We start from the raw sequence: 21,577 nt of genomic DNA, 5'->3' as shown, positions 1-21,577 counted from the left end.
AGTCTCAGCCCATCTCAGCTGATCCTGAGCAGTGAGCATTTCACCTCTTGTTAAACCACACACTAGGCCTGCCTGGGCAAGGACAGAAGCTGATTTTACGGCATAGAGCACGTCTCACAGCTTCCTTACAGAAGGGCTAGATCAGTAGGCCCATTACAAATGAGAGCTCCACAAGCTAAAATTTACCAACCCATTTATCAGGGTAACCATGGCCATTTGTCAGAGAACAACTTTATCACAATACAACTGTGTCCTAGACACACAAGATTCCACTAGCCCTGGAGGATAGCAGACAAGTAGTTTCCATCATTTCAACCACAACCCAAAATTAATTGAAACTGTGAGCAGAAGGGTGAGAAATAGCGGCTGGGAGTCCCCACATTAATCCTAAAGATTACAGTTAGTGAAATGGACCATCAATTGGCAAAATCCTTAATGTACGTAGGAAAGAAAATTGGAAAAGCAAGCCATTTAGTAATTCAGGGGAACAGCATAGCCAAGGCCACCAAGGCATACTTTTCAGTTGAAAATTAACAGATTTTTTTTGGCCCTTCTTTTTTTGGGCAATGCTCTCTGAGAAAAGTGAATAACAGTGCCAAACAGCATTTTCCTTTTCCATTTAAAGCACAAACTTCCCTTTTCAATTGCCTATAGAAGGCAGAATTTCTTTTAATTTTGGTCTATTTGTGTTTTGGTATCAGCACAGGTTTGAAGATGAGGTTGTTAGTCACATGTGCTCTCTTTACCGACCGGCTCGGGTAGAAGAGCATCACAGCTACACTGCAGACCCTGGTAATATCATGTTAGGCCTTTTGTTTTTTGCTGTCGTTTTATCCTCTTCAACGCCCCCTCTCCCTTTCTTCACTTTCAAGATTAGAGGAAAATAACCACTTAAAAAACAGAAAAATAATTAAATCTCTCTGGAAAAAGCAAGCTAACAAAGGCTATGATACTGTACCCACCTAGTAACCAAGAGCTAGTTTGGAATCATTTATATTCATTTCTGTAGCTTGCCAGGGATTTCAATCACCTTTCTGAAATGAGAGTGAGCTGATAAATTTGCAAATCCATACACAACTCAGAGAATACCCACTGCCAACATCAAATAGCAAAGATACTAATTTTTTAAGCCAAAAATCTGCACTAACACATGTAATTTCTTAATGTGCCTAAGTTAATTTCTGTACCAATTCATTGAATGGAATTGATTGAACTTTCCCACTCCACTAATTATTAAAATCCATCTGCTTATTCTAATGCTAGTCACCAAGAGCTAGACTCTTTCCAATAAAAATGAACCCTATGTAGCACTAGGTCTTAGTCCTAAAATTCAAAACAGGCATATTTTCTTAAGGCATACTTCCTACGCAACTATGAGGGGGGAGCTATAAATGTCCCGTTCTCTCCAAAGTGTGGATATCAGTATGAAATTTTGAAATATTATTTTTAGAAGATGACTTACATGATCATTTTCCTAATAAAGCAATACAGTGACAGACTGGTCTCAAAAATCTGTTTTGGGACATGCTTTTCATATCTTATTGGTTAAACTGCTTCAACCAGAAAAAGACAGAAGATAAAAGTGATAAGGCCATCCACAGATAATTAAATATTTCTGTTCCTAACCTAGGGCAAACTCGTAGTACTTAAATAATTTAAGGCGAAAAACGAATAGTAAATGACTGTTTAAGCTTTCATACTGCTATTGCAGACGTTTGGAAATGTCTGCTACTCCTTCAATTAATCTATTCTTCCTTGGTAATTTTTAAAAAGCCTGATCTATGGAATGTTTGATGAACATTCCTATCAACACTGAAACTGGAAACTGAAAGTACAGTCCAAACCTATTGTGTTCAATCACCCTAAGCCATCTGGGTGGGTGGGGTGGGGGTGGGAGGTGGTCAAGTGGGTTGGGAGGGTGGGAAGAAAATACGATTATACTGGGGCGGGGGGGTAACCAAGTGCAGTGTACAGGGAAGTTTTGTTATTAAAATTGTGTATACTGTAAACAGCCAATGTCTTTCTTTTTTTTCCAAAGCTTTTCCTTGGTAACCTATCAATTTTGACATGTGAAACTTGAAAACTCATTTATGACAGATATAGAAACCTTAAATGAACAGTTGTTTTGTACCATGTTCTCTATAATGCCAAATGTGCCAGTTGGAAAAAGGGCAGCTAATCATCACCTGTCTTCGTTCGGAGACAGGCAAAACTAGGCTAGGAAGTAAGGCGGGGAGAGGAGGGCTGCCTAAAAAGCCACCATGCCAGTAAACAGCAGTCATGCAGTAAGAAGCTGCTCTGTCACAAGCCTTAGCAAGTGGGCAAACAGCTGTCTGTGGGGCTCACAGGGCCTAAGGCTGGCCGCCATCCCCCACCCTCCCCTGTGTTCCGCCACAGCCTGGGGAACTTCAAAAAGGTACTCAATTGCCTATACCCAGCAAACAGTAACTTGGCCTCTACCTCAGGGATCTATTGGGGTAGATCCTAGCAGTACCTTGCACACCACTCCTGGGACGGAGGTCCACAGGTGCTGACCATGCTGGGGTCTCTAGGATCCCTACATGACCCACTCTATCCCAGACACCAGCTCAGTAAGTATGGATAGGGGAAAGGGAGGGAAGATTTTTAACTAGTCTCCCTTGTTTGGCATAAACATCCTCAGGACAGGATGCTTTGCCTCGGCAGCACTGGGGGCAGAAACTGCCCTGGCCTTGAGAATTGACTGCCACAGGTCGCTGTACTTGCCAGGATGACCTTACTACTTTTCCAGGCCAGGAGCAGTACAACAGGACCAGACAGGTAGGAATAAACACCTAGGGATGAGAGGATCAGAGAGGCTAAGGGAATTCTTACACCAGGAACCTCAGCAGAATTAGGGCAGAGGCAGGAAGCACAATACAGAATTTTACTGTCAAACTAACTCATCCAGTATGCACTAGAGGGCACAGGTGACAGTAGTTTCAAGTTGCACAAAGGAATGAGTTCCTATCCTTTACAGAGTTAAAAGCAGAGCTTATTAACATAATTCTCGTACATTTTAATCTTGAAAATCCCGTGTAAAGCTACATCTGATTTCTTTATCAGTTATTTTAATTAGTTTTGCCTGTATGCCACAGCATTCTCAGGTTCCCACTCAGATTTATAATAGAATTCTTCAAGGTCTGTGTGAAGAGATTCTTTTTTTCTTTCTTTAAATATATCTAACCAGCTGGGTACTCGAGTCTCCCTTAGAGAGACAAAATGTACTACAAATTGTCTTTCACAAAGAAAGAAGGGAAAAAGAGGTGAAAATCACAGCCATTCCCACATCTCCCCTTAGCATGAGTTCCTCCTCACTAGCCAATGTTTTGGGAACACTTCTAAGGGACAGATGCTGAGCCTCCCTGAAACTCTATCTGAAGGAGACGTTAAAGAGCAAGACATCTCCAAAGGCAAGTACAATGAAACAGGCTTTCCTGCAAAGCCCACCAAGTGAATATACCCTCCCTTTAAACACGGAGGCCAAGAGCAAAGCTAGCCCATCCTCCATCTTAGGACCTCCAACATGAAGGAGCACCTGTGAACAACAATCCTGAAGGCAAGGGCCAACGGCTCTACCACCACCCAAAGAGAGAAGGCTCTTCCCTCATTTGGGAACCAGATTTTAAAACTGCAGCCCCAGAGACAATTCCCAAAGCCTTTTCACAACTTCCATGAAGAGACTTCACCAAGAACCACAGCGAAGAGATGTAAAACTGTCATAACTTTACTGAATATCCATTCACAATTGTGCTCAGTGCACAAAAACTCCATCTTTAGGCCCTGGTATTTCTACCAAGTGCACATGCGTGCGCGCACACACACACACACACACACACACAATCTCCAGGTTGCTTTTTCTGGAAAATCGTAAGATAAAAACTCTACAGCCATTTATCTGCTTCATTATCATGAGAACCAAAAAAGTTCCTCCTGTGATAAACAAAAACATTTCCTATGGCCTCACTGCCAAATACATAGAGGGTAAGTGCTCAGCACCTAAAGATCTCTGAAAACAATGTATTTATGATTTACATATAGCCTAAAAGTCAAGGAAACTTAGCAAAATACATTCAGATGTACGGAATGATTGAAATAAGGATGTAAAAAGATCAAAAGCAGGGATTCTTAATTCTAAGGGTCCAGGATATGTTTCATAGGATGCAAGAGTCTCTTGAAATTATATTGCAAATACTGTGTTGAGTCTAGCAATTTCACCAGATCCTAAACCATTTTGGTTAACTCACAAAAAAGCCCTAACAGAGCAATGAAACAATTCTAGCATACACTAGTATACACTAATTGGGCCTTGATCTTCCTGGCCAAGGCAAAGAAGAAAATCAACAGCTTTCGTCTGATAAAGGAAGCACATTGGTTTATTTGGGGGAAATGACACAAATGCAAAAGTCTGTGAATTATCTTTAAAATAGAGCCAGCTTAAGGAACAATAAGGAAACATGTCAGACAATATCCCCAAGGAGCTTTTAGAGAACAGGCAGACATGTTTTTCATGTCAACCCTTGAAAAAACAATGGGAAAGGAGGCTACACAAGCATGATGCATGCCTTGTGGTATGATCTAACCTTTGTTGTGACCCAAGGCAAGAGCCTATAAAGTCAGCAAGAATGAATATGCACCTACTTGGAAGAACAGTTCATGTTTCCTCCTTATCACATCCCTGGGACCCAAACTAGAGTGTTCCATCACATAAGGGACACCCAGTAAAATCCTAATCCATTACATTATAAGTCTTCTAGGCTAGGAGTACAATTTAAAATTTAAAACTCTTCCACTACATTACGAATGAAGATAAGCACATTTCATGCATCATCTCTAGTTATGCTGATGATAATCATAAATGTTCTCCTTGGGTAAGAATCTATAAGATGATAACTAATTTCCAAAGAAAGAACACATTTAAAAAGATAAAGCGTTCAATGGTCTGAATAGCTGTCAGAAATTTAACAGTCCCTTTAAAATTTAAAGCCCATTCTGTATGCCGTTAGCAAAACTTCCTAGGTTTCAACAGGAGCAAATAGAGACCTGTGTTCAGAGACCTGCCCCACACTTGGGCCTGTCACCCTGGACAAGTCCATCAGCCTCACTGTGCCTTGGGTCTCTCACCGTTAAGTTGGAATGAATAGCAGTAACAACCAAAAGGGAATTTAATACATGTAAAGTCCTGAGAAAGTCCTGAACACAGTAAATATTTAACAAATGTTTGCTATTTTTAATAACAATATGTGGAGAACTAGATGAGAGAGATCCATCAAGTAGAGAATATAATCACATTAAAGACATGTTAGACCCCTGAGTTGCTCCCTGAAACTCTCTACTTTCTAGTATTACTTCTCTCACTAAGTTAATGTATAGTATCTAAAATGAAGATTGACAATTAGTGAGAGCTTTTAATAAGCCAATAGCCTGGATACACTTTTTGTATCTAATATTGATATAGAACTGACCATATTATCTCATAGTCAAGTAATCTGCTTTATATAAATGTACTATTATATTAGTCATGACATTACTTTGGTTTGGCTTTATGAATCAAGGCTAAATTTCAAAAGATTTAGAATCCATAATTCCAAAATTCCTTCTGGGTAAGACAGTCACTTAAAAATCAAGTAATGTCTTTCCTTGTTCAATAAAATTATATAGGACAACACATACTATCCATTATCACAAACAGATTCTGTTTTTCAAAATAAATATAAAATAATCTCATTGATATCTCGGCCTCTGACAATTTTATTTTAGGACAAAATACATAACTGAGAATTAAGGATCACTATTATGTTCGGATTTTTTTGCTTAGGAAAAAATGTACTTCAAGCCTACCACATCTAATTTAGGAAGCAGCCCATCCAACTGTGGCAGATTTGGTTCCTAGGCAGATTTGTCAGAATTATTGAGGGGTCTGAGCAAGGGAAGTCTGAGAATTCTAAAAGACAAAGATAACCCGTCAATCCAGGAGGATATGTTTCATGATTGTTGTACAGGGATCCTCCATATTACCAAAATCTCTATTAAATATAAAGCTTGTGCAGAATTAACCTGTCTGAATGAAGACACACATTTGGTCATATCAGAACCTACAGATCTTATGGCCCAGATTTTTCAACTCAAGAACTTCTTTCTTGACATTGTCTTCCCCAAGATCATGATCCAGTTTATCCAACAAGGCAAATTACTTTATCTGCTCCTTCACCCGCAACTTTTCTGCACTTTCCCCATCTCTTGACCCTAGGCTTGTTCTCCTTCCTCTTTTACCACTTCATAAACAAGCTTTTCACATTTCTCCTTCTCTTCATGGTTTCCAAAACTCCAAGGATAAACAGCCTCATTGGGGGGAAACTGTTCAGTTGTAGTATATCCAGTGCTAAGCAGCCCCTTTTTAAGAAATAGCCGTAATTTCAAAAATACTCCTCAACTCCACAAAACCAAGTGTCTGTCAGCTGCAAACTAATCCATACAACTTGGGAAATACTGTTAGAAACACAATTACGCATCTGAGTTGTCTTCTCAGTATACCCTTCCCTTTGTATAGATTCAAGTAACAAATAATGTTTATTCACTTTGCTTTTACTTTCAAAAGACAAGAAATACCAGTCATTTAAGGATAGTGTCCTTTTTGCTCTTAATAATTACACTAACTCCAGCTCTCTGACTAAATAAAATCCCTAACACTCTTCACATCTTTAATATTAATAGCTATTTTGCTGGTTTCATGTGGGGGTGGGGAAAATGCCTTGCAGCATAAAGGACACAGGTACACAGGCCATGGTTGTAAAAGTTTCAGAAGTATAGAATTCTCGAGATAATAGGTAGTAATCCTTATTTCCCTCATCTGTGCTCTAAAATTTCATACCAGTTTTGTCAGGATTCCAATGAACTGGCCACAAAAACACTGACCTTTCACTTGAAAGTACGTTCTGCCATAGTTTTTGCCCCAAATAGAGAAAAAGACGAGAGCATCAGGCACCCCATGCTACGACTGTCGCCCATGGCACACACTAAGAACTGGGTTCAGAAGTGACCCTGACAATGCTACCTTCTCTCTGATCAACCTCCCTAACTCTCCCTTGAAATTCACAAGGGAAAATAATGGCAGTGAGAAAGAAGAGAAAAGAATCTACTACCCTCAGCACACTCCTGTAGGGGTCTTGGGACAGTGCCAGGTCACTGCATCTCCCTCATCTCCTGACAATCCCTTCAGGCCAGTGGGTGCAAAACTGCTCTCTGACACTTGCCATCAACTTCCAACAACTAGAGCCCATTTTATTATTGTGGTAAAACTGCCAGGCTAAGATTTATCTACTACTCTACATGAAAACCTAATAGCAGGTGGTCAAGAATTTTCTTCTTTTTGATGCAGCATTCCTAAAGTGTCAAAAGACATTATAGTGCATAAGCGATATCATCATCTAGACACCCAATTTGTGCTCTCTTAGAATTACACGTGAGATGAATTACAGACAGAATGTGAAGAAACGGTCAAACTGTAAAAGAGTTTATCTGAAGTCTGCTTGACCTTCCCACAAGATACATCACCATAAATTATTACAAAAATTATTAAACAAATATAATTCTGTTAAAAGCACAAATCTTCTTGCTCTCCAAAATAATAATCAGTATTTTGAAGATCGTGCCTTCTAAATATTTTATGTCAATTTTCAAACACACACACACAGTCCTCAGTTTAAACTGAAGAGGGGACAGGACGGGATGGGAGGTGGGGCATTCAGGGATTAGATAAAACCTATGAAAGGCTATACTCTTTATTCTGATTTATTAATTAGCATTTAAACTAAGTGAATTCCAAGACCTAATATCAACTGGGATTCAGAACACTATGGATGGCATAGATTGGGAAGGGGAGGAGTAAGAAAGATTAAGATTCAGCTTTTCACATGTTAAAGCTGAAATTTAAGTAGAGATGACAAATCCAGGGTAAAGATCTAGGCTGGAAATATAAATTTTGAAGTCATCATCAGTGAATAGAGGTATTTAAAGTCATAAAACTGAATGATTTCACCAAGGGATTGAGAGATGAAGAAGAGAATCATAAAACCACACTTTTCTCCTACACCAACCTGAGGAATCTATAAACAATATCTATCAAATGGCAGTCAACAAAAACAGGATGGGTACACAGCAATCCCACTACTAGGCATATACCCTGAGAAAACCATAATTCAAAAAGAGTCATGTACCACAATGTTCATTGCAGCTCTGTTTACAATAGCCAGGACATGGAAGCAACCTAAGTGTCCATCGACAGATGAATGGATAAAGAAGATGTGGCACACATATACAATGGAATATTACTCAGTCATAAAAAGAAATGAAATTGAGTTATTTGTAGTGAGGTGGATGGACTCAGAGTCTGTCATACAGAGTGAAGTAAGTCAGAAAGAGAAAAATACCGTATGCTAACACATATATATGGAACCTAAAAAAAAATGGTTGTGAAGCACCTAAGGGCAGGACAGGAATAAAGATGCAGATGTAGAGAATGGACTTGAGGACACGGGGAGGGGGAAGGGTAAGCTGGGACGAAGTGAGAGAGTAGCATTGACATATACACACTACCAAATGTAAAATAGATAGCTAGTGGGAAGCAGCTGCATGGCACAGGAAGATCAGCTCGGTGCTTTGTGTCCACCTAGAGAGGTGGGATAGGGAGGGTGGGAGGGAGACTCAAGAGGGAGGAGAAATGGGGATATACGTATATGTATAGCTGATTCACCCTGTTATACAGCAGAAACTAACACACCGTTGTAAAGCAATTATACTCCAATAAAGATGTTTAAAAAAAAAAGGAAATGGTAACTATATAGAGGTGATGGATATTAAAAAAAAAAAGGATGGATATCAAGGGCAGCACCCCCTCAACATCAAAGCCACTTGAGCAAATCACATTCTATCGGAAAACTAATGGGAATAAGGTCAACTTAATTCATGAAAATGATCTGAAACATTACATATCAAAGGAATCGTTACTAGTTAAGGATCTGCATATGCACTGCTTTAGGAATTGAGAATGATTACTACCACAATAAGTCCCCCATTCACCATACCTCTAAGTATGTTCTCCATGCCGACTAGGTGATGGAGATGGCCCTGCCCTCAATGAGGTCAGTGTAATAAACTAAAGATCCAATAAGAGAACATGGGGCAATCAAAAAAGCAGGTCTGTTGTTTTTTCTTTCTTTTTTTTTTTTTGGCCGCACCATGCAGCATGCAGGATCTTAGTTCCCTGACCAGGGATCAAACCCATGCCCCCTGTATAGGGAGCACGGAGTCTTAACCACTGGACTGCCAGGGAAGTCCCAGAAAAGCAGGTTTTAATGTGGGGGGAAATGTACGGCTCATGTACTTGAACTACAAGGTAGCCAAACATTTAATAAAATGATAACCATATAATGTTCTCTATCTTGATAAAGGATTGGGGTACAAAGTGTGTGCATTCATCAAAACCTATCACAGGGCTTCCCTGGTGGCGCAGTGGTTGAGAGTCTGCCTGCCAATGCAGGGGACACGGGTTCGAGCCCTGGTCTGGGAAGATCCCACATGCCACAGAGCGGCTAAGCCCGTGCGCCACAACTACTGAGCCTGCGCGTCTGGAGCCTGTGCTCCGCAACAGGAGAGGCCTCGGCAGTGAGAGGCCTGCGCGCCGCGATGAGAAGTGGCCCCCGCTTGCCACAGCTGAAGAAAGCCCTCGCACAGAAAGGAAGACCCAACGCAGCCAAAAATAAATAAATAAATAAATAAAAACCCAAAGTTTAAAAAAAAAAAAAAACCTACCACATAATACACTTAAAATTTGTACATTTCACTATATAAAATTCACGATAATAAAACTGAACTCTAGTTAAATGACATGCATACTGCAATGTTTAGAGGTGAAATACACAAGTACCTGCAACTGACTTTGAAATGCATCAAAACAATAATAAGATGGATACAGGAATGGATAAATATGTGATAAAGCAAATATATCAAAAAGTCAATCACAGAATCTAGGAAATAGGTGTGTGTATATATGGTGTTCACTGAACAGTCTTTCAGCTTCTGTGTATGTATGAAAATTCTCATAATAAAATGTTGGGAGGAAAGGAAAAAAATATAATTACAATTATAATTTACGGTACTGGCAATCTAACATAGTATTCCTCTCAACTAGACCTACAGCATTGCATGGTGGTTAAGAGCTTGAACTCTGGAGCCAGCCTAGGTTCAAAGTGTAGTACCTCCACTTACTACCCATGAGATCTTAAACAAGTCATTTAATCTCTGTGTCTTAACAGTATCAAACTTGTGCTCTGAAGATTAAATGGGAATGTGTGTGAAGTACTTAGAACAATTCCTGGCACACAGCGCTAAAGTGTGACCTGTATTACTACTACTACTACTACTACTACTACTACTACTACTACTACTACTACTACTACTACTACTTCTTCTTCACAATATTTTAAAATATGTAATTCAACAAGTACTTCAATTTCCACTATACAAGGTGCTAAGGTGATATAGGCCCTTGCCCTCAGGAGTTTATAGTTTAGTCAGAGGTAAAACTTAAAATATTCAATAAATAACTAATAAAAGAAGATAAGCCCAAAAGAGGTGAATTGGATGGTACCACCTAGATTGCTGATATTTAGAAAACAGGGAGGGCACTGAAGAATGCAGTGGAGAAAACAGCCTAAAGCTAGGTACAAAAGCGCCATCAGGATTTCAATATGGCTGGGTGCAGGAGTGGTCAGAGCCACTAATCTGACAGATATACCAGTAAGTGCAGTGAAGGCAGGGCCAAATGCCAAGGGGCCTCTGGAACCAGGAAAGGTGCTCAGATTTAACATGGTCAGCAAGAACAGCCACTCCGGATTTGTGGAGATGGCTGGGATATGATGGTCAAAGTGGTGATTTAGAAAAATGTATTTTAGCAATTTTTGTTTTGCTGAGAAACACAAAACCTATAATTTTAACTAATAGAAAAGGGCTGCTAAGGAAGATGGATAAAAGAAAAATTTATTGAAGGACAGACAAAGGGTAAGAACTAATGGTCAGTTGAAAAAAAAAAACAAATGACTCTTTCTGAGAGCTTTGCTCAAGAGAAATGGGTAGTGTGAGGGGCAGAGATGTAAGAAATCATTCATTCACTAGGATGTACTAAACAGAGCCTCCAAGTTCTCATGTTAAATTTCAAGTTTTCACTATTAACCTCCAATCTGAAACTGTTTTCTGAGAAGATACATAGTTTCTCCATGCTTCCATATTTACAACTTTTTTATCAAGTACCAATAAGGACTTGCTCTCATGAATTAGACATGGAAAAGGCAGAACCAGTTTCTACTTTTTAAAGTATGGGGCAAAGCTCTGGTTTGGGTCCCATTCACTCTAGTGAAATCTACCCTTTTTCCCCATCTTATTCATGTACTCTTAAATTTTCTGGAAGCTAAAGTTTTAAACTTTTAGAACAATAATTTCTGATTTCCTTATATGGTGCCAAATTAAACAGAAATGCAGGAGCACAGTGTAGTGACAACCTGCTAATTTAAGTCTCTCACATACTACAAAAGAATCTTATTACAAGGTTTAATGTGTTACTTTCATATATAAGAGGCTGACTAATGGCTTCACTGTTAGAAACCTCAGTGTAACTGCTGTTTTTGTTAAAAACTATGTGGCATGGCTGCCAATACAATTTTAATAAAAGCCCCAAACGTTACCTAAGTCCTATCTTAATAACAGAAATTGAAGGTGAAAAATGACATCTTAAGGGTTACATTTCACAACAGCAACAAGTTTCAAAATTTCAGAATCCTTTCATTCCCTACTCGAATTTAACACTATCATGTTTTTGGTTTCCTGTCTGTAATCAAATACTTTTTCTTTCTTGAGAAAGACTCAGAAACCATCATACTTAAAAGAGTTCTTCAGTGTGTCAAATAAGAAAACACATTTCTTTTCTTTTTCAGATTTTCATTACAATCAAGACTAGCTGAAAAAAAAGAAAAAAAGGGAAAATTTAAAACATATAGGGTAATTTGAGCAATCTTTTAAATACCTGTATGAAAGAAATGGGAAAACTGAGTAAGAAAGCTATGTATTTTTTAGGGTGCATGGAAGAAAGTAGAAAAAAGAATAAGTTAGGTTTTCCCTCCTTAAACAATTAACAATTATAAATATTTATGCACCCAACATAGGAGCACCCCTGCTTACACCAATGGACAGATCATTCAAACAGAAAATAGATAAGGAAACACAAGCTTTAAATGACACAAAGACCAGATAGAATTAATTGGTATTTATAGGACATTCCACCTGAAACTGGCAGAATACACTTTCTTCTCAAGTACACATGGAACATTCTCCAGGATAGATCACATCTTGGGTCACAAATCAAGCCTCAGAAAATTTAAGAAAATTGAAATCATAACAAGCATCTCTTCGGACCACAACACTACGAGACTGGAAATCAATTACAGGAAAAAAACTGTAAAAAACACAAATACATGGAGGCTAAACAGTGCGCTACTAAATAACCAAGAGATCACTGAAGAAATCAAATAAAAAAATACTTAGAAACAAACGACAACAAAAACACGACGATCCAAAACCTATGGACGCAGCAAAACCAGTTCTAATAGGGAAGTTTATAGCAATTCGACCTCACCTCAAGAAAACAAGAAAAATCTCAAATAAACAATCTAACCTTACACCTAAAGCAACTAGAGAAAGATGAACAAAGAAAACCCAAAGTCAGTAGAAGGAAAAAAATCATAAATATCAGAGCAGAAATAAATGAAACAGAAATGAAGAAAACAATAGCAAAGATCAATAAAACTAAAAGTTGGTTATTTGAGAAGATAAACAAAATTGATAAACCCTTAGCCAGACTCATGAAGAAAAAAAGGGAGAGGATGCAAATCAATAAAATTAGAAATGAAAAAGGAGAAATCACAGCTGACACCACAGAAATACAAAGGATTATAAGAGACTACTACAAACAACTATATGCCAATAAAATGGACAACCACGAAGAAATGGACAAATTCTTGGAAAGGTACAATTTTCCAAGACTGAGCCAGAAAGAATTAGAAAATACAAACAGTCCTATCACAAGTAATGAAAGTGAAACTGTAATTAAAAATCTTCCAACAGGGCTTCCCTGGTAGCGCAGAGGTTCAGAATCCGCCTGCCAACGCAGGGGACACGGGTTCGAGCCCTGGTCTGGGAAGATCCCACATGCCATGGAGCAACTAAGCCCGTGCGCCACAACTACTGAGCCTGCACTCTAGAGCCTGTGAGCCACAACTACTGAAGCCCATGCGCCTAGAGCCCGCTCGCTGCAACTGGAGAGAGCCCGCGTGCAGCAACAAAGACCCAACGCAGCCAAAAATAAATAAAAATAAAATAAATTTTAAAAAAAAATCTTCCAACAAACAAAAGTCCAGGACCAGATGGCTTCACAGGCGAATTCTACCAAACATTTAGAGAAGAGCTAACACTGATCCTTCTCAAACTCTTCCAAAAAATTGCAGAGGGAGGACTACTCCCAAATTCGTTCTATGACGCCACCATCACCCTGATACCAAAACTAGACAAAGATATCATACACACAAAAAAATTACAGACCAATATCACTGATGAACATAGAAGCAAAAATCCTGAACAAAATACTAGCAAACAGAATCCAACAACACATTAAAAGGATCATACACTATGATCAAGTGGGATTTATCCCAGGAATGCAAGGATTCTTCAATATATGCAAATCAATCAATGTGATACATCATATTAACAAATTGAGGAATAAAAACCATATGATCATCTCACCAGATGCAGAAACAGCTTTTGACAAAATTCAACACCCATTAGTATAAAAACTCTCCAGGAAATGGGCACAGAGGGAACCTACCTCAACATAATATGACATATATGACAAACCCACACCAAACATCACGCCCAATGGTGAAAAACTGAAAGCATTTCCACTAAGATCAGGAACAAGACAAGGATGTCCACTCTCGCCACTATTATTCAACATAGTTTTGGAAGTCCTAGCCACGGCAATCAGAGAAGAAAAGGAAGTAAAAGGAGTACAAATTGGAAAAGAAGAAATAAAACCGTCACTGTTTGCAGATAACATGATACTATACATAGAGAATCCTAAAGATGCCACCAGAAAACTACTAGAACTTATCAATGAATGTGGTAAGGTTGCAGGATACAAAATTAATGCACAGAAATCTCTGGCATTAACAGCAAAAAATCAGAAAGAGAAATTAAGGAAACAATACCATTTACCATCGCAACAAAAAGAATAAAATACCTAGGAACAAACCTACCTAAGGCGGCGAAAGACCTGTATTCAGAAAACTATGAAACAGTGATGAAAGAAATCAAAGATTACATAAACAGATGGAGAAACACACCATGTTCTTGGATTGGAAGAAACAATATTGTGAAAATGACTATACTACCCAAAGCAATCTACACATTCAATGCAATCCCTATCGAACTACCAATGGCATTCTTCACAGAATTAGAACAAAAACTTTTACAATTTGTATGGAAACACAAAAGACCTCGAATAGCCAAAGCAATCATGAGAAAGAAAAACGGAGCTGGAGGAATCAGGCTCCCTGACTTCAAACTATACTACAAAGCTACAGTACTCAAGACAGTATGGTACTGGCACAAAAACAGAAATATAGATCAACGGTACAGGATAGAAAGCCCAGAGATAAACTCAAGCACATATGGTCACCTAATTTATGACAAAGAAGGCAAGAACATACAATGGAGAAAAGACAGCCTCTTCAATAAGGGGTTCTGGGAAAACTGGACAGCTACATGTAAAAGAATGAAATTAGAATGGTACCTAACACCATACACAAAAATAAACTCCAAATAGATTAAAGACCTAAATGTAAGACTGGACACTATAAAACTCTTAGAGGAAAACATAGGAGAAACACTCTTTGACATAAACCACAGAAAGATCTTTTTTGACCCACCTCCTAGAGTAATGAAAATAAAAACAAAAACAAACAAATGGGACCTAATGAAACTTAAAAGCTTTTGCACAGCAAAGGAAACCATAAACAAGATGAAAAGACAGCCCTCAGAATGGGAGAAAATATTTGCAAATGAAGCAACGGACAAAGGATTAATCTCAAAAATATACAAACAGCCCACGGAGCTCAATACCAAAAAAACAAACAACCCAATTAAAAAACAGGTGGAAGTCCTAAATAGACATTTCACCAAAGAAGACATGCAGATGTCCAAGAGGCACATGAAAAGATGCTCAACATCACTAATTATCAGAGAAATGCAAATCAAAACTACAATGAGGTATCACCTCACACTGGTCAAAATGGTCATCATCAAACAATATACAAACAATAAATGCTGGAGAGGGTGTGGAGAAAAGGGAACCCTCTTGCACTGTTGGTGGGAATGTAAATTGATACAGCCACTATGGAGAACAGTATGGAGGGTCCTTAAAAACTAAAAATAGAACTACCATAAGACCCAGCAATCCCACTACTGGGCATACCCTGAGAAAACCATAATTCAAACAGAGTCATGTACCACAATGTTCATTGCCGCACTATTTACAATAGCCAGGAGATGGAAGCAACCTAAATGTCCATTGACAGATGAATGGATAAAGAAGATGTGGCACATATATACAATGGAATATTACTTAGCCATAAAAAGAAACGAAATTGAGTTATTTGTAGTGAGGTGGATGGACCCAGAGTCTGTCATACAGAGTGAAGTAAGTCAGAAAGAGAAAAACAAATACTGTATGCTAACACATATGTATGTGGAATCTAAAAAAAAAATGGTTGTGAAGCACCTAGGGGCAGGACAGGAATAAAGACACAGACGTTGAGAATGGACTTGAGGACACAGGGAGGGGGAAGGGTAAGCTGGGACGAAGTGAGAGAGTAACATGGACATATATACACTACCAAATGTAAGATAGATAGCTAGTGGGAAGCAGCTGCATGGCACAGGGAGGTCAGCTCGGTGCCTTGCGACCACCTAGAGGGGTGGGAAAAGGAGGGTGGGAGGGAGATGCAAGAGGGAGGGGATATGGGGATATACGTATGCATACAGCTGATTCACTTTGTTATACAGCAGAAACTAACACAACACTGTAAAAACAGTTATACCCCAATAAAGATGTTAAAAAAAAAAATCTAGAAACAATAAATGCTGGAAAGGGTGTGGTGAAAAGGGAACCCTCCTGCACTGTTGGTGGGAATGTAAACTGATACAACCACTATGGAGAACGGTATGGAGGGTCCTTAAAAAACTAAAAATAGAACTACTATATGACCCAGCAATCCCACTACTGGGCATATACCCTGAGAAAACCATAATTTAAAAAGAGACATGTACCCCAATGTTCATTGCAGGATTATTTACAATAGCCAGGACATGGAACCAACCTAAATGTCCATTAACAGACGAATGGATAAAGAAGATGTGGCACATATAGCCAATGGAATATTACTCAGCCATAAGAAGAAACGAAACTGAATTATTTGTAGTGAGGTGGATGGACCTGGAGTCTGTCATACTGAGTGAAGTAAGTCAGAAAGAGAAAAACAGACACCGTATATTAACGCATGTATGTGGAATCTAGGAAAATGGTACAGATGAACCTATTTGTAGGGCAGGAATAGAGACGTAGACGTAGAGAACGGATATGTGGACACGGTGGTGGGGGGAAGGGTGGAACGAATTGGGAGATTAGGCTCGACATAAATACACTACCACGTATAAAATAGATAGCTAGTGGGAACCTGCTATATAACACAGGGGGCTCAGCTCAGTGCTCTGTGATGACCTAGATGGGTGGGATGGGGGAGGTGGGAGGAAGGTCCAGGAGGGAGGGAATATAGGTATAGATATAGCTGATTCACTTCACTGTACAGCAGAAACTAATACAACATTGTAAAGCAATTTTACTCCCCCCCCCAAAAAAAGACTAGCTGATAAATTTCTCTACTTAGGCAAACCATGAGAATTATCAGATATCTAGATTTTTCCACAGAGTTAAGAATTCTACATTAATTTTTGATTTAAGGGACTTCCCTGGCAATCCAGTGGTTAAGACTCCGCACTCCCACTGCAGGGAACACGGGTTTGATCCCCAGTCGGGGAACTAAGATCCCACATGCCTCACGGCCAAAAATATGTATATAAATAAAATATTTTTTAATTTAACCAAAGTAGGGGAAAATTAAATGGCAAGACCCAACCAGGTGTCAACTCTTGCTGCTTTTTGCAGCTCTTCTGACAAAAAAAAAAAAGGGACATGCTTTCCCCTGTGCTAAGAGAGGGACAAAATGGAGACTCTGTCTCACCCACCAAATACTAGAAGCTCCCAGAACACCTCCAGGCTAGGGTCTGCAAGCAGAACCACCGGTAAAATACAGTGTTCTAAGCTTTTAAAAAGAATATTAAAATTCAACAAGGTGCACATTTTCAGGAGGCAGGTAGGGAAAAATGTACCCAGTATGTATTACATTTTCTGTATTGATATTAAAGGGTTTCTAATGGTAAATCTACAATTTCCTGCATCCACAATAACATTGATATATAGAACTGGCTGGTCAGCTTGCTTGGTTAAAAGGCCAGTCATGGGTTTGGTCTCTTGAAGAGATCGGTTTTGCTCTTCACATTCTAAACTCCAATAATTTTGTCTGTGAAACTGAAAGTATCTGTCAATGGTTATAACTGGTACTCAAAACTGTGAGGAGATCAGTGAAAATGTTTTGCCAGTGCTAGGGAGAAATCACTCAGAGTGTACGTCCCACGAAATAAAAAATACCTCTACATACAAGATGACATATTATATAAGCCATCATTATCCCTTTTAATGAATAGTATCCTCATAGGATAAGGAAGGATAAGATGATATCATAAAAAATTAGTCCCCCCAAAAAAAGGGAACTGGGAAAAATGTCTCCAGAAAGGCTTAGAGGGAATTCTTTTCTAATACAGTAAGTCCCCTACATACGAACCTTCAAGTTGCCAACTTTCAAAGATGCGAAAGTGCATTTGTATATCCAGTCACGTAAGTTAGTTCATGTGTCTGGCGTACATTGTCACGTGTGTGCATCCTCTACAAGTGGTTGTGCTTTTGTGTTCTTTACTGTACAGTTCTGTTGTTGTGCAACACAAGGAGCTTACTAATGAGGACCTGATGGAATTGGAGGCCCAGAGAAAGGACAAAGAGAGACAAGAGGAGGAAGTAACTGAAGAATCAAAGAGATTCACGATGCAGGAAATGGCAAGGGGATTTTCTTTATCTGAGGAGGCACTGCTAGTTTTTGAGGCACAGGACCCGAAGGTAGAACGGCACACAAAAGTTGCAGTAGCCGTTCAGTATGCAATCCAGTGCTACCATGTCATCTATGACGAGAAAAAAAGAGCTACTACCCAGATAACACTGGATCATTTTTTCAAGAGGGTAGATAGAATTGAATCCAGCAAAGAACCAGAACCTGTGCCATCGACATAAGGCATGAGTGAAATTGCAGCTTGCCCTCCATCTCCTATTGCTGACAATCCTTCAGCTCTACCATCTCCCACCTCCTCTCCCTCCTCCAGTCAGTAACTCTTCTTGCCTGTTCACTCGATGCCAGCCCCTGTATGCCAGCTGTTGTACTGTACTACTGTACTTTTCAAGGTACTTTACTGTAAGATTTAAAATGTTTATTTTTTGTGTTCGTTTGTTTTTTACATATTATTTGTGTGAAAAGTATTATAAACTTATTACAGTACTGTACAGCCAATTGTGTTAGTTGCGTACCTAGGCTAACTTTGTTGGACTTATGAACAAATTGGACTTACGAACGTGCTCTTAGAACAGAACTCGTTCGTATGTAGGGGACTTACTGTAGAGGGACGTAGTAGGTCTAATGAATTCTGCCCTTAAAATCCCTTACTCTATTTTCACTGTACCACAAAATGTCTATATTTTACACTACTGCAGCCAGAGAAGTTTGTCAAACTGTTCTTTCTTCGCCTCTTCTCTCACTTAAGTTTCTCTCCAGTGATGCTTGGCAGCCTACTCATTCAGCCTTTCGTTCTGTCTTTCCTTACTTGAGAGCTTTCAAGCATTTATACTTTTCACTTAAGTCTATGTAAGAGAATATTTCAATAGGCACAAGTACCTGTGTTCAGTTGAGGGAAAATGGAAGCAAAAAGACCTGAGATCAAGACAAAATAAAATAGCTTCTATTTGTCTCAATGAGAAAGCCATTATTTAGCTAATTTCCTGTCGAAGATTCCTTTTTTTTTTTAAACTTTGGCACCTCCCTCTGATTTCAAGTCTTGTACCAGTCATTTTTACTTGATTAAAGAACCTCTCACTTGAATATGTGTAGTTACATTAAATGCTTGCATTCAAGAACTTGTACATCCATAAATAAACTGCAGAAATCCACACAAATTCTGCAGACGTAGGTACAAATAAAAACAAATATTCTTAAAACTATTTATGAGTATAGAAATCCTGCAGATGTGATGTCAATGAGAATTGTGAAAAGAAAGTTTACCATAGAAGGCTCTGAAAACCTCCACTAAATCAGATCTATGACTGGGCTACTTCCCCTATCCAGCCAGGTCAAATGACTTCTGATCCTAAACAACTGAAACAACCTGTGTGGAAAAAAAAAAAAATTATAAAATTTATAAATTTATGAAACCGAAAAGCTCAAAGTTAGGCAATTAATTACTACCTTGTATTCAACCATGAAATATTTGCAAAGGAATTTGTAATTGGAATATATCTATTTATATGACACTCTCATTTGAAAATTCTTTCCTAGAACCAGAGTTAAACAGTCTTTTCTCTTTGTTGGGTACTACTTCTGCATGTGTTCCATGCACACTCACAGCCATAGCTTATTTAATGAATAGTATAAATGTAAGTCACTATCCAACTAGAAGAAACACTAAGTTGGAGCACTTACCTCACACCAGGCAAATGAAAGATTGTGATGAATTTATATTGTGTCGATTTAGCCAATCCAGAACTACACTTCCCAGAATTCTCTTCCCTGCATAGTTCCAGGTTAGCCTGGACCACAAGAGACATCCTGGCATGAGATTTGAAAGGTGGAAATGAAGCAGCACCACCTTTTTATACTGGGAAGGTCAGTGCAGGTACAAGGTGCTACTGCAGGTCACACACATTGTTGCTTTTCTGCTGGCTCTTTTGCTTAGCATGGGGCAACAACCATGACCACAACTCCTACAGGATTTTCTCCTTCAGCTTTTCTGGCTTCTGGGCCAGGTGCATATTTAAGTCTGTGATAAAGGTACTCATCTTCTCCTTCAAGAAACCTCTATCATCAGAGTTGGAGGTCTGGATGTAGTGAGAGGCTAACATGAGTTGCAGGCTGTCCTCATGCGGTCCAACTCATATTCCAGAATGATCCTCCTTCATATGTACCATGTTCTCTTACTGACTGCATGCCCTGCTAATTTCTAGCTCCAGCACCAGAAACAAAAGCAACAGCCTCATATGAACTGTTTAATCTGCTCCCATAATTATTGGGTTGACCAAAAGATTTGTTCGTTTTTTTCCGTAAGATGTCTCTAGTAGCATTCAGCTCTCTTTAACTTCATTCAAAACAATTTTGTTAGACTGTATGTGACAGCTGTCATATCAGCGTGCGTTTAAAAAAAGACTTATCAAAATTGGTGAATTTTTGTGTAGCTATTTTAATATTGAAGATGGAAGAGAAAAAGCAATATTTTCGGCATATTATGCTTTATTATTTCAAGAAAGGTAAAAACGCAACCGTAACTCAAAAAAAGATTTGTGCAGTGTATGCAGAAGGTGCTGTGTCTGATCAAACGTGTCAAAAGTGGTTCGAGAAGTTTCATGCTGGAGATTTCTTGCTGGACAATGCTCCATGGTCGGGCAGACCAGGTGAAGTTGATAGCAATCAAATCGAGACATTAATTGAGAACAAGCAACGTTATAACATGTGGGAGATAGATGACATACTCAAAATATCCAAATCAAGCATTGAAAAACATTTGCACCAACTTGGTCATGTTAATTGCTCTGATGTTTGGGTTCCAGATAAGTTAAGCAAAAAAAACACTTCTTGACTGCTTTTCCACATGCGATTCTCTACTTAAACGTAATGAAAACGTTCCATTTTTAAAACAAATTGTGATGGGTGATGAAAAGTGGATACTGTACAATAATGTGGAACAGAAGAGATCATGGGACAAGCAAAATGAACCACCACCAACCACACCAAAGGCTGGTCTTCATCCAAAGAAGGTGATGTTGTGTATATGGTGGGATTGGAAGGGAGTCCTCTATTATGAGTTCCTTCAAGAAAACCAAACGATGAATTCCAACAAGTACTACTCCCAATTAGACCAACTGAAAGCAGCACTCGACAAAAAAGTGTCCGGAATTAGTCAACAGAAAACACATAATCTTCCATCAGGATAACGCAAGACTGCATGTTCCTTTGATGATCAGGCAAAA

General features: G+C 38.9%; 1 protein-coding gene across 1 annotated transcript in view; it reads right to left on the bottom strand.

Annotated features, from left to right (window-relative positions):
* CTNNA1 (catenin alpha 1) overlaps window positions 1-21,577 on the bottom strand; it is a 185,816-nt gene that overhangs the window by 65,112 nt on the left and 99,127 nt on the right. The window lies entirely within an intron of this gene.

This window comes from Balaenoptera acutorostrata, chromosome 2, assembly GCF_949987535.1.
Source record: "Balaenoptera acutorostrata chromosome 2, mBalAcu1.1, whole genome shotgun sequence".
Lineage (NCBI taxonomy): Eukaryota > Metazoa > Chordata > Mammalia > Artiodactyla > Balaenopteridae > Balaenoptera > Balaenoptera acutorostrata.
This window is presented reverse-complemented; position numbering and strand designations above follow the sequence as displayed.